Source organism: Aulonocara sp. 'chitande type north' Nkhata Bay, linkage group LG17 (assembly GCF_057382095.1).
Source record: "Aulonocara sp. 'chitande type north' Nkhata Bay isolate Kocher_YH1m ecotype deep benthic linkage group LG17, A_spYH_male_GT1.1, whole genome shotgun sequence".
NCBI classification, from domain to species: Eukaryota; Metazoa; Chordata; class Actinopteri; order Cichliformes; family Cichlidae; genus Aulonocara; species Aulonocara sp. 'chitande type north' Nkhata Bay.
Genome location: NC_141360.1, coordinates 14,099,793 through 14,114,544, shown reverse-complemented (window position 1 = coordinate 14,114,544; position 14,752 = coordinate 14,099,793).

Sequence of the window (14,752 nt, the reverse complement as noted above, 5' to 3'; positions counted from 1 at the left end):
CCGCAGGAGAAAACGCTGAGAATAAACTTAAATCTTATGCTCCCCTATGTGAAAGGAAGAGGGGGTTTTAACTTGAATGAGCCCTCTAATGCCACACATGGGCTTTCTATCCCATGGATCCTTCTGTAAAGTCTTAACACCCTGAGGACGAACTGCATTGGCCTCAGTGAATATTAACTGGACTTATTGTGTAGCATGTTGGCTCACATAACTATGATTTCATAACATGTCTTCATTTCCGCTGCTAAATCAACGACAGTGAGCATCCAGGGCTTGGCGGGCTGCTTCATTGTGACCTCAAGATTTTTCCTCTATCTGTGCGTTTCATATATTTTATGCAGAGAAAAAAAATGCAGCTGCAACTCAGTAGGGGGCGCCCAAGAATGTCATTTCAGAACTTGGCCTCATCACTGGGGAGCTCCTTCAGAAAGAAGTGAAGGTGGACAAATGCGAGAAAAGCTTTGTTGTGAGGTATAAGAACAGTGACTGCAGTGTTACCAACCTGTCTGTATAAACATATAAAGCAACACAACTGCCTTAGATTACAGTTAGAATAAATTTAGGTGTGAACAAAATGAAAACATTAAGTAACAGCAGCGTTGAATATTTAAAATAAAATTCTAGCAAAAATGTTTTCTATGTTCTACATTCCTTCTGAATTCAATGATATATAGAAACTGTTTTTATTGGTACCTAAGCCATAATATAGCACAATTATATTAGTTTCATGAAGAACCTCTTTCAGATGTTAAAAGTTAAACAGCTGTAAGAAGCTGTTCATTCAAATGATTCAGTAAAGCTATCTGAAAACTATCTGTTTAAATCAAGAAATATTTATGGAGCAAAATTTGACAATTCACAAATTGACCATTTTTAATATCAAAATAACCGATTTAATTCTATTTTTAATAGTATTCAATACAGCAATCTATAACAACATCAGTATTTTCCTTTCAAAAATTCAGTTAAAGGAACAAAAAGCGATTTCAACTGGATGGAAAAATAAAGTCTGTTCTCGAGATAGAGGGTGGTAGAATAAAGGGTAAAAAATGAGAAAAGAAATGATAAATAATAATAAATCAGGCACAATGAAATGAAAATAACTTTAAAACAGATGTAAAAAGAAAATATAGTTAAACAGTGGAATAGTTACACAAAGCTAAGAGCCACCTTTGATGTAGTGTCAACAAAGTCTCAAACAGTCACTCATTACTGAATGTCGTTCTTAAACTGCTGTATGAGAACAACTGCTGTCCACTCGACATTAAATAATAATTCAGGGAGATTTTTTGCATGCAATGTAATGTCAATATATATATAAAGTTTACAAGTGCCATCATTTTGTTTTCAGGATGAACAGTTTATAAATATGCATATGTACAGTTGAAGAAAAAAAAATAAAGAACATTTAAAAAACAGTAAAATAAATGAATAAATTAACATGTGATTCAATCTTCAAACTTTACCTAATTTTAATCCGCAACAGGAAAAGATTTCTGACTTATTTGGTTGTATAAATGTATACATTTGAGAGTCTATGCATACCTGTACACAAATTTTGTGTGTGTGTGTGTGTGTGTGTGTGTGTGTGTGTGTAGTTGAAGTAGAGTGGCTGTTTGTAGTGAAAACAGTGAGAAAGAAGACACAGAGGAAGCTAAACACAGGCTGCGCTTTGACGTCTGCAGCAGGGTGACGCTATTGTGAACAGGTTGTTTAACCACCACAGATGCAAGTTATATGTTAGCACAGCACGTATCTGATAATCAGAGTTTGTAACAGGTTATATATGGTAAAAAACTGCATAAATAGCTACTGGAGGTAATATTTCGTAGTGATAATGCGGCAGCTATAAATTGTACTATTATTGGATTGGAGGGACTGAGAGATTTCCTGTGTTAAGTGGATAAGGTGCTGTGGCATACAGGAAGGGAAATAGCATGTATGTAGTTCAGCGGGAGGTGGTGTTGCGGATATAATGAGAGCTATAGGATTGTGTATGTTGGAGAGTGCGGAGTGTGCAGCAGTGCAAATTGAGGTCAGTTTCAGCAGACTAGCCTTTTGGCTTTGATCCTTTGGCTGAACTGGATGAAAGACATCCTGCTTTCCTTCCCATGAAGAACAGGGAGGCGAGCAAGGGGGTAGTTGGAGGGTGGGCGTAGGGGACCTCAGTTTTCCACCTCAGTATGAGTTAATATAGTCCAAACTCTCCTCTATTATTACAATATCTTATTTTCATCTGTCTTGCCTCTCCTCTGCTAAACTCAGTCGCATTCTCGCCCACGCTGTTCTGTAAACCTCCTCATTTCCTGCTAGTATAAATCCTGATGAGGCTTTATCAATGCTTTGTCTCTCTATCTACTCTTCCCTGACTCCCTCTATTCTTTCTGTTCTTTCCCTTCACAGTGCATTCAAAATCTGAACTTTGATCCTCCCACAACCTGTCAGATACCGGACCCACAGCCTCGAGCAATCTGCTGTTTGCGTGTGTGTATTTGGCCTTCTGGATCCTTTTTTCACATGTGCAATGCAGTGTTAAAGCATCCATGTCAATCACTGCTTGCGTGATCAAAAAATAATTACTTAATGGGATTATGTTGTTTAGACTTGAATCACCAAGACACTAATGTGTCTTCATAATGAGAAAGTACTGATGGGAAAAGGTTTTAAGTGCCAGTTGCATTGTTCTAGGATTGCAGCCTTAGTTTATTTTTTTGTGTGTTGGCTATCGTTTTTATTAGCTACATTAACACAATACTTACAATAGTAATTGCTCTGAAGCGAAGCAAGGAGCAAAAGCAGCCAGCTCGGAATCAGGTAAACTTCAGGTGAGCCAGTGGGGGGGATGAATGGGTTAATGAAACACTGGACTTTAGACTAGTAGCTACAAAAGTTTCAACAATCATAATGTTATTAGTGTACGGATGATGATCATTTACTCATCTTAGGTACTTTTTAAACTTTTAAAACATAATCATAATAGTTTGATCATTTGTTTCTGAAGTGACTTAACTTATTTGTGGGATACTTCATGCATCCACTGTGGCCAGTAGAATGCATTGACAAATGAAACGTATGGATTGTCGGGTCTTTGTTACGGGATGCATACTATAGGGATAAGGCTGTCTAAATGAAAGCCAAGACAGAATATTGACTTTGTAGTGTGGCAGCAAGAGGAGGAAGGCATGGCACAAAAAACTGAGAAATAACACAGAGAGATGAAGTGGTTTATAAATACACTTTGGATGTGATGGTTGTTAATAACAGATGATCGTGGCATCAAATCCAAATAATTAACTCAGACAAAGAGCAACAAGTTTCAGTTTATTGCTGACTGCTTGTGTTTTTAAAACAATGAATTTTGTTGTAGAAATGCCGCCGCATTCCCAGATCTCAGAAAGTTAGATCAGTGTTGAAAATGTTTCCTTCTTTCTAAATCAATTTTTTTTGTAGTTTCAAAAATACATTATTTATTCACATTTTTGCTAGCTTGCTGTTGTCTTCTTCACTGCCTCTCCTGGCTCCTTAGCTCTCAGTTAATAACTGGTGGCAGGATGTGGATTCAAACTTATGTGTACGTGCTCATGGATGTGTAGAAAGCAGGCAAAGCAAGAATACTCCATAGAGTATTACTCCATAGCTGTTAGTGGTTAAATACCCATCAAGGAATTAGTTAGAATAAAATGAAGTACATCTTCAATTTTGTCCTGTGAGTTGAAATACTTCAAAGACATGGACAAAGAAAAATAAAAACAGACACATATGGAACATAAATGACAGGATGGAACTATGAGTTCAAATACAATAGAAGCTGAAAACAAAGAGGATTAATAGAGGAGCACTTTCCTGTGTTTGACACTGGACAAGCAGGCCCACAAATGCCCTGCATTTATTTGTTCTTGTCAGGGTGGAAGTAAATGTGGAAACAGTTAACTGGGAAGAGAAATTGGACACTTAAGTGAATTCATCACAGGTAGAGGGTAAATAAGGCATTCACGGACCATGTGGGAGATATGCATGCTGGTGTTTGATTAAAGAAGTGGGAGGATGCAAATGACGTCTGTGAAGTAAATCGGAGCTACAAACAAATCTGGGAAGATTATCTGCCCTGATGTGACATTGTGGCAATAACTGAATAACTGAGCTGATCTGGCTTCCATTCAGCCTGAATCCTTTCACACTATGTGTGTGAACAAAGAGCGTCTGCACGTCAGTAAACAGTGCGTCAGCAGCAGTGCTTTTGAGAGGAGGTTGCCCTCCTGAGATAACTTTGTAAATCCCACAACAGATGTTGGATTACCTGATGAAAACAAGAATACAAATCTGCAAAGTAATGATGATTCACAGGACAAAAGGGCACATGCACGCGAGGAATGCAATTTTGAAATGCTTTTAATCAAGATGCATGATTAACGCAGGCATTAACAATCAGATCAGGAAACAAAAGCAAATATTATTTATAGTCTTGTTTACCAAGTTTTTAATTTAGAGCCCAACCTTAATTGATGGACAGGTTGAAACCTCACGCCCAAATGCTAATACGCCCTATATAGAAACTGTTGAATGAAATAAATTCTTCCTCCTTTTTTCTTTTTAGCCGTAGAATAGGGACGGAATCACCGGCCCTGTTGCATAATAAGACAAGTCACAACAGCTGGGGATCTCTCTTGCTCTCTAAACTAATCTCCTCTGACAAGCTCTGCAGCCAGAAAAACACCTTGTTCAGTGAACTGATAAACAGGTTCTTCTAAGGATTAGCGCTCGGCTAAGTATGAAATTAACAGCAAGAAAGCTATTGTTAGCGGCTGCTTGTCTTGCATGCACGTTGTCAGTTATTAAGTCTTTTATTCATGTAGAAGAAGAAATATGTCCAAAAACAAATGCTCCATTACACGTTTAAGTCATGCATGCAAAGCTTTACTTAAAACTCCACCAATACCAAACATTTTTTAAATAAATTATGCTTCGTTGTTAAGAGTAAAACTGCTCCCTGTTCAGTTATGCTGCAAACACATCAGCAACACTAATGTTCTAGCTGATGAACAACAAAAAACATTTTACGGTATGTGCACTGTTTGGGCATCTACAGTATTTATACTTTACTTTACTTAATCGTAATCTACTGAGGAAGCCAATAAAATTCACTGAAAACAGCTTTTTCACACAAGTGACCAACGGAAAGGCTCACTTTGTAATTACTGTTAATAAATGGTTGATTGATAGTTGCTTAAGCTGTTAACAAACAGCAGTTAAGTTTATTTTAATGTCGGTCCTGTGATGCAAATGTGGTGACAATACTGAGACTTGGTCTCCCTGTGAACCTGTCATATTCTAAGTAGAACCACAATCATAAGTAGTGACAATGATCATTAGACTGTAACAAACTAGAGAAAGAAAAAGGAACAAAAAGCAAAACAAAAACTAAACAGTGCGTGATGTGGGACACAAACAGGTTCACAGTCTTGTCAGCCTGTTTGCCACCCCGCCTTCTAATTATATTATTAACATCAGTTAGAGCCGGAGATGGGCAGTAATAAAGAACGATTACTTTGTTGGTGTACTTCTGTAGATTTACAGAAAAGAGATTTACACAAATATCTGTACTTATCACTCCTTACATTTTCAAAAAACGTTTGATGCTTCAGGTTTAATGCATTTGAGGGAAGTCTTAATTTCTCAAATTTCACTGTGTGCCATTTTGAGCTTAAATGGATGAAACAATAATTAAATTAAAAAATTAAAGTTGCAAGCAGCGGTCATGTTTGCACATCAGGGTGTGCTGCAGTTGAAAATTTCTTCAATGAGACATCCTAAGCCCTGAATTCTAATTTGGCTATTGCATAAACTATTTCCTTATCACATCCTGTGCCCAGTATGAGGTGTAGAAGAACACACTGTCATGCTGTTATATATCACGGAGACTCAAGGAGTCATACTTGTGAAAGTATGAAAGCATGAAAATGTTGAGGATACCAGGAAAAGTGCATCTTAAATTAAAAAATGTTGGGAACATGTTGGGTTTAGGGTATGACCCCAAGAGGCGTTTTTGCAGATCTTGGGACATTACATGGACATACCAAATTCCATCCATCCATCCATCTGTCCGTCTGTCCATCCATCCATCCATCCATCAATTTCCTATCCGAAGCCGGGTCGTGGTGGTGGCACCCTAAGGAGAGAATCCCAGACCTGTCTTTTCCCGACCAACACCTCCAGCTTGTCTGGGGAAACACCAAGGCGTTCCCAGGCCAGCTGAGAGATATAATCTCTCCAGCGTGCCAGTTGCCACGTTTCAGACCCAAAACAATATGCACATTAATATCAAACCTCAGATAAATTCTAAATTTGAGGGGTTTTCAAGCAGAGCCTCTAATAAGCAATCCATTCTTGTAAATAATGATAATAATAACAAAAGGAGCAGATATAATGGTGTGTGACATAAACTTCACAAGGTTACAAGGTTACACAAGGTTAGTATAAACTTCACTATTAGGTATAATAGTGAAGTTCTCCCCCTTTAAAATCTTCAGTTGTTTCTCCCTTGTTGTATTTTATGCTAAACAGGGACATTTTACATACACATATTCAATATACTTATTAAAAGGAAGAATTACATGGTAATGCTGGGAAGTTACATTATAAGTTACATTAAATTGTTGCTAACTGTAATGAGGACAAAAAAAAAGTAATTCCAGGAACTCCCACTCCACATTTAATTACCTTCCACGCTCACACAGCGCACCTTTAGAGTTCCTTCAGGCAGCAGGAAATGGAGTGCAATGCTTTAATGTTGGTTAATATGTTTCATAAGTGCAACCATCAGAATATCATTATAGATGAGCAATTTTCACAGTATACATCCATCATGGGTTCACAGCCAGAAGATAATACCCTTGTTTTAACACTTATTCACACAAACACATGCTCATTGGCACTCAAAATAGGGAGAGCACAAATACCCATGTCCTGCTGCAGAGAATTCCTTAGATTTGTATAATTTAGGCTATTCATTTTACACAAGCCTACACACAGTGACGCAGAGCTTTGTTCTGTTCTTTCAACACCCAAAGGCTGGCCATCATTATGTTACGGCAGCGCACGAGGTGAGCAAACAGGGAGGTTTCTTAGGTGTTTAACATCTCATCCAACCTGTTTTAGCTCATAATGAGCTGACAGTTGGATTGTTATCAGGCAGTCAAACAAAGACAGGATTGAGGCATGCAGACACCTCAGTGGGCTGCTGATTGACCTGTGATCAGAATACCCTTCACATCATCAAAGAGCAAAGTAGAATAAAGTTTAATAAAGTCATAAATAGTGCCAGATAAGCATTATTGATAGGATTAAGTTAGCGATCTGGTATTCGTATCTCCAAAATTCTCCCTATTATACTGATATAATGACTTATAAACAGCTGAAATTAAAGCAACATCAATATTAAAAAAAGAAAGAAAACTTGTCACTTTACACGTTGTCATTTCACTGCAACATACAGTTCATTTTCCTATTTCTGTTGCCTTGGCAACAAAAGACAGCTTACTCTGTCTTCTGTACTGCAGTTCAGTGTTGTGTACAGTACAGAAAGTAGGAACGGCTTCAACATGTTGTTCCTCTTGAAGTAATGATGGGAATAAAAACGTATTTAAAAAAACATCAAAAAATTATTCTCTGTTCTGAATTACATGAGGATTGGTTCCAATGGTCACTGCGTTATCTGCTTTATTTGCTTTATTTACCATTTGCCATTACAGTTGGTGTATAAAATAAAGAAAATCACAAACTCAGCCTTTACATAGATAGATAGATAGATAGATAGATAGATAGATAGATAGATAGATAGATAGATAGATAGATAGATAGATAGATAGATAGATAGATAGATAGATAGATAGATAGATAGATAGATAGATAGATAGATAGATAGATAGATAGATAGATAGATAGATAGATAAAGGTGTTTACTATTTTTTTTTATAATATTCAACCCAACCATCCCACCCTTTATAACATAAATTAACTGCAGTGTATATCATCTGTGGAAAGCTGAGCTCAATTTCTTTAGCTGCACCCAGGCCTGATTACCGTCACACCTGTTCTCAATCAGGAAATCACTTAAACAGGACCTGCCTGACAAAGTGAATGGACCAAAAGATCCTCAAAAGCCAGACATCATGCAGTGATCCAAGGAAATTCAGAAAAAAAATGAGAAACAAAGTAATTCTCATGAAAGAATAAAGTTATGTTGAAACCAAGCACACCATTGTTTTTCTTGTGACATAAGTTTGATGTGTCACATGGCCCTCTTCCTATTGAAAAAACAAAAGTTGTATCCAAGATGGCCGACTTCTAAATGGCCACCATGGTCACCACCCATCTGGAGGAGTTTGCCCCTTAACATATACTAATGTGCCACAAACAGGACTTTAATATCGCCAACCATTCCCATTTTATTACGGTGTATCCATATAGATGGCCCACCCTTAGATGATCCCCAAGACTTTTTTCAGTCCTCTGTGGACTGACGAGACAAAAGCTGAACCTTCTGGAAGGTGTGGGTCCCATAACATCTTGTGTAAAAGTAACACAGGAACATCATACCAACAGTAAAATAGGTTGGTGATAGTGTGATGATCTGGGGCTGTTTTACTGCCTGTCTGGCCATCTCTTCATGGCTTCAAGATGTGGACTTGGGTTTTGTAGCAGGTCAATGATCCAAAACACACTAGCAAGTCTACCTCTAAGTCAATTATGAAAAAGAAACTGAAGACTTTTGAGTAGCCTGGTCAAAGTCCTTACCTGAATCCAATTGAGATGCTGTGGCATGACCTTAAAAAGGTGGTTCATGCTTGAAAACGCTTCAATGTGGCTGAATTACAACAATTCTACAAAAATAAGTGGGCCAAAAGTTCCTCCACAGAGCCGTAAAAGACCCATTGCCAGTTATTGCAAATGTTTGACTACAGTTGCTGCTGCTAAGGGTGGCCCAGCCAGTTCTTAGATTTAGGGGGAAATCACACATGGCCATGTAGGTTTGGATTTAAAAAAAATCTTTTTCCCCTTAATAATAAACACCTTCACTTAGAAACTGCATTTTGTGTTTATTTTTGCAATCTGTGTTCTTTGTGTAATATTTAAATTTGTTTGATGACCTGAAACATTTAAGTGTGACAAACATTAAAAAAATAAGAAAACAGGAAGGGCTCGCCCATCTTGGGGTGTCACTGACCTGAGCGCTCTGATGGTGACCTCCGATATTGGAGCACTCGGGGCAGTGACCCCCCCCAAACTGGGTGAGTGGCTCCAGCAGATCCCAGAAATAGTATCCGAGTTCTCTGTCCAGAAGAATGCAATCCTAGGAACAGCAAAGATGCTGCACAGAACTCTGGTAGAGGACCCGAGCTGGAAGGATAAAAAAAAATTGTGTGTGTATATAAATAAATATGATATTATAATACAAACATAAATACTGCACAATAAGTACAATAACGAGAGTTTGTCTGTCTTTTGCAATTAATGCAATTTAAGAAGAATTCATGTAATTTTCTGTTGTTTCTGACCATTTTAGAATACTTAGTAAAAAGGATTAAAACTGGTTTAAAAACAGTTCGAGTGATTTTCCAGTTTTTACTGTTTTTATCATGTATGTGTCAGTGTGTTTTATATTATAACTGCTATAACTTCTGGCATTATTTGTGGGCGACTGTGGCTCAGGGGGTTGTGAAGCGCATCTGTAACTGGAAGATCGCCGGTTCGATCCCCGGGCTCTCTGTCCTGGTCGTTGTGTCCTTGGGCAAGACACTTTACCCTACCGCCTACTGGTGTTGGCCAGAGGCACGATATGGCAGTCTGCCCCAGGGCAGCTGTGGCTACAACCGTAGCTTGCCTCCACCAGTGTGTGAGAGTGAATGAATAGTGGCACTGTAAAGCGCTTTGGGTGCCTTGAAAAGCGCTATATAAATCCAATCCATTATTATTGTGTCTTGGACAGCATTTGTGAAGATACAGACAGAAAGAGCGGCAGGAATAAAACAGTGGACATTGCAGTTATAGCACATGCCCTAATTATCTTTGGAAACGAACATGAGCACAGTCTAACATAAAACAAACATTATTTTTTTTGGTCCATTGCTGTGTTATACAATGAATCATCTCAAGCATGAGCTCCAGGCTTAACATTGCAAATAGCAATCATATAACGTAGTGTGAAACAACAAGATGCAGCTGACTTCTGTTTGGCTCAAGCCTTCAGGACCAACACCAGGACTGATGAGGTAATTCTGGCATCTGAGCCAGAATCCGAGTGAGAATTGCTGATTGTGTGAAACACACTAGCTGAAAGACCATTTCCCCCAGACGCAACTGTCATAAAAGAATTGACTCTGCATATATACTTATATAATTGTATCATCACAATTTAAACATCAAAGAGTGCAGGAGTTTCAAACAGTAACAAATGTGTGTGGAGATGGGGGACACCAGCAATGTAACGTTTCAGCCCTTTATACAAGCACCGTTCACTTATGGGAGTACCCTGGGTTATGCTCAGACCAGCAGATACAACAGGCACTTTTGCACTTGTTATCATGCTTGCACAGAGTATGTTGAAGCTCTAAGAGGGGACACTTGTTGTTGGATGAGAGCGTAAAGCAATTTGAGGATTCCACTTGTCCCTTTAGTGTAGAAAGGAAGAATTCACTATTTGTTATATCATTGCATTGATATAACAAATACTGAACTGAGATAATATTTCAAGCCAGTACTCAAGGCCCTCCTTCAGTAATGTAAATCTGTTAAAACACTAGTTTCTGTGCTTCCTCTGTCTCTTGGAGCAGCAGCAGTGTGGGACTGCAGGCTGCAGTTAGTGTTTCACTGGAGAGGCTGTGTGGTCCTTCAGTCTTCTGCCATTAGTTTGTTTACAGAAGTTAAAGCTCTGAGCTGCTGAGTGCCCTGGGCCAGCATTCCAATACAGTGGCTCATACAAGCATGCACAGGCACACTCAGCAATGCTGTTGTCTCTTAATACAATACGTGCAAACCTGCAGCATTTAGCAGCACGCCCAAACTAGTAGTATTAGTATTAATTACAGTTTTGTGTTTTTAATTGGTTTTAATTTTATTTTTTCTAGTCAAACTATTGATTGCTTCCACTGTCAGTTTGTATTGTTTGAAAATGGTTACTTTTCATTTTTATTAAATTTGGTGTTGATGTTTATGAATATGAAAGTGTGAAATGGTGAGTACTTTTTAAGGGCAAGCACGGGAAAAGTTCGGAAAAGGTCTAATAATACAAATAAAATTTGTGAAAGCATTTTTACTCTCAGCCATAAAAAAAAAATTCCATCATAAAATATATAAACCTTCTGATGAGAAATATCATGAATATTTCCCATTTCTATCATTTCACCTCATATTTTCCAATATTATTTAAGCTAACTGTCATTTCATTTTTCCTAAAGTCAGAGGTTTTTTTGGTTAGCTCTAATAGCCTTGATGCAAGCACTTCCCTTTAATTTCATCTCCTGCAACTATCCATTGTTCTCCTTTGTGACACAGTTCCTCTTTAGCTGTTACATATGCATATCTCAGAAATCCCTTCTCCCAAACTTTTAATATGATCCAAGCACACATTATTATTTCATCAGCCTTCCATAGAAACATAACAGCGTTGTGTTAAACATGGCTGAAAAGTTGTGACCTGCTCTGTGTGGTCTTCTGATGGCAGGTGATAGCTGTTGCAAGTTGAAATGAGCCGTTACACGAGCATTTGAATCTACAGGTGAGATGGCTCTAGCTGATAGCCTACGTCTGACATTAATAGTGTGCTTGTGTGCATCATATACAAATGAGTAATCATGGCCAACTGTCATGTAAAAGTTCACCTGGGAATAGGTTAACAGTTAATGGGATGCACGAGTGATTGATGATATATCATGTCGGGGTAATTACCTGATGAAAGTGAAAGAACCTTAAAATTATTTTAGCCTGAGTAGAGACGACAAGCACGCAGGTATTACATAAAAAAGTCACTGTGTTTTTAAAGCAATCTTATATCGTATTGTGCCAGCCTGTTGAAAAAGAAGAAATCTAAATAGCTGGTACACTCGTAGAGTAACAAGGAAATAAAGAAACTGTAATTACTAAGGGTCAAAGGTTATTAAAAGAACACCGCCTGCATTAAAAAGTCTGTATCACCTGCTTCTGGCAATAATGGCTGTCATTTCACATGCTGATAAGAATGCCATTTGTATGTCTCAAGCTTTGTGTGAGGATCTGACAAGGTAAATCTATGAGCTACATATCAGAACAGGTGTACAAGTTGACTTGAGGTCTTAGTTTCTAATGGTTACACACCTGAGTTGGTAATGGACTCACTATATCTTATTCAAACAGTTCTGATTCTTGATACGGGGAGCTGTTCACACCTAGAAACAAGAAAAAACACAGGTCTGGAGCTTATCTGCCATTGTTCTCTGGAAATATGCTCAGATGTAAACTATTTTCCTCATTGTTGTAAAAAACTGGTGGAAACTTGAGTAATCTGACACTAAATCCTAAATAAAACAGACCTACTACTACTACTATCGGACTCTTTCAACACACATTTCTTTCGAGCTTTTCAAATTTTGTTCAGTTATTCGTGACATAGCATGAAAACGCGACCTTTGGAACATCTCCTCACAAGTATTTCCCAGTTGCTGGAAACACTGCATTGATATTTTTAATCTCAATTCAACAACCATAAAGCTGTCATCTTGTTTAAGTTAATGTGAACACTTAGTCAATTGCACAAAGCACAAAATTGGACAGCATGCAGACACACCCTGTGCTAATGGCACTAAACACCGTTATCCACGGGTATTGCCGAATTCCTGGCGGGGACCCAGGTTCTTAAATACAGAAGATGACCTCAGTTTACAGTCAGAACACTTGTGTAAGCTGCAGTCACGCTACCTAGTGTAAACACAAGGGGAAAAAATTCACTTAGAAACAAGCAGCAAACACAAAGTTCCCGTACATGCAATTATATTCATGGTTTAGAAAAAGCTTTAATGAACACATGCTGACAATCAAGTAGAAGCACCTGGGAACTGAACGTATTTTTAATCATCCTTTATTTTTCAATTTGATTTTACAGTTGATGAATGGCTTAATATGTACAGATAATTTAAAGAACAGCATTGAAATAAGTTGAAATCCACTTTTATGTATTGTAGTTTAAGATTTGCTTAGACTATAATTAATGTCTTTATGAGAGAAAAATATTTATTTATAGGTATTGTTTTTAACCTCATTTTAAGTCTGGAAAAAAAATCTTGCAAAAATCTTGATTCTTGCATCTTAGACATTGGAAAAGTCCCTCAACACTCTTACATCATCCCTTTGGGAATATTTTCCCAGAAGTTTCAGTACAAATATAAAACATTTGTGCACTAAATGATGCAAATACAAATTATAATACATAATATAAAGATGAATAATAAACTAATTCATTAACCCTGAATTTTTAACAACAAAAAAGCTTTAGGGAGTAGTTATGGCTACACTTCCACAGTCCTACAAATTAATCGTCAACCAATTGGGTCACTGATGACAGGAAGATGTCTAAGAACTACGAAGGAGGGGCCATGTTAAGAAAAAAATATATTATTGATCAAATCAAAATTTCGAGAATAAAGTCTTAATTCTATTTTGAGGGAAAAGTCAAAATGTGGAGATTGTTTTAAGAAAAAAAGTGACGTGGCTGTTAAACCCTCTGAGTTAACCAAACCGTAGTTCAGAATCGGTTTTAGTAATGAGGAAGGAAATGATTTCTCTTTCACCACATAAACTTTTAACACATGGTGTGGATCTGGTCAGAGGGAAGAACACACAAACTTGGAAGAGTGGGATCTGTACAAAATGAAATGTCTGGTAATGGACAGATTCAAGGTTATCGATGGTTACGCCATTGCGCAATAAAGAGGATGTATGTTGTATCACAAGGCAGCTGATGAAATTATTTCAGTAACTCATCTACACAATGCATTTTGTAGATAGAGGGTATAGCAAACATGGCAGTTTGACTTGAAACAAAAACGGTAATCTCCACATTTCGACTTTATTCTCAGAATGATTAACAATATTATTTGGCCATAATACTCTGTTGTAAACAACACACCGATACTGTCAAATATAAATTACCTCAGGTAAATATAACATCTTCCTCGCATTAACTTTTGACAAATATAAGCTCTGAAACTATTTATGACAGATAAAAATCTCAGATTCCACATGTAAAGTGAATATTTTGGGAAACAGAGTACAAAAAGGCCAATTAAATAAGTCAGCTTGGTTTATAAAAATGGTCCAACACCTCTTAATTTAATACAATTCTATTTATTATTATACTTACATTTACAATTGTTTATTTATATAGCACCAATTCACATCAATAGTCACCTCGAGCCACTTTATATTGCAAGATAAAATAAAACATCTTAATATTTGTAATTATACCATAAAATAAGTTGTGTTTACGTTGCTGATCTGAGGACAAAAGAAACTGTGATACTGACCGATCAGCGGATGGTAAGCCAGTGTATTTGTAATGCCACAATATGGATAACATTGCACAATCACAGATGTACAGTTTCTTATGTGATGTAAATGATTTATATAACTAAGTGGACAATAATGCATGTAACAGGCACCTCAGAAGTCCACCAGAAACCGGACTGTGTAACTGTCACGTTATCAAGCTGCCTTTGTTGCTAAT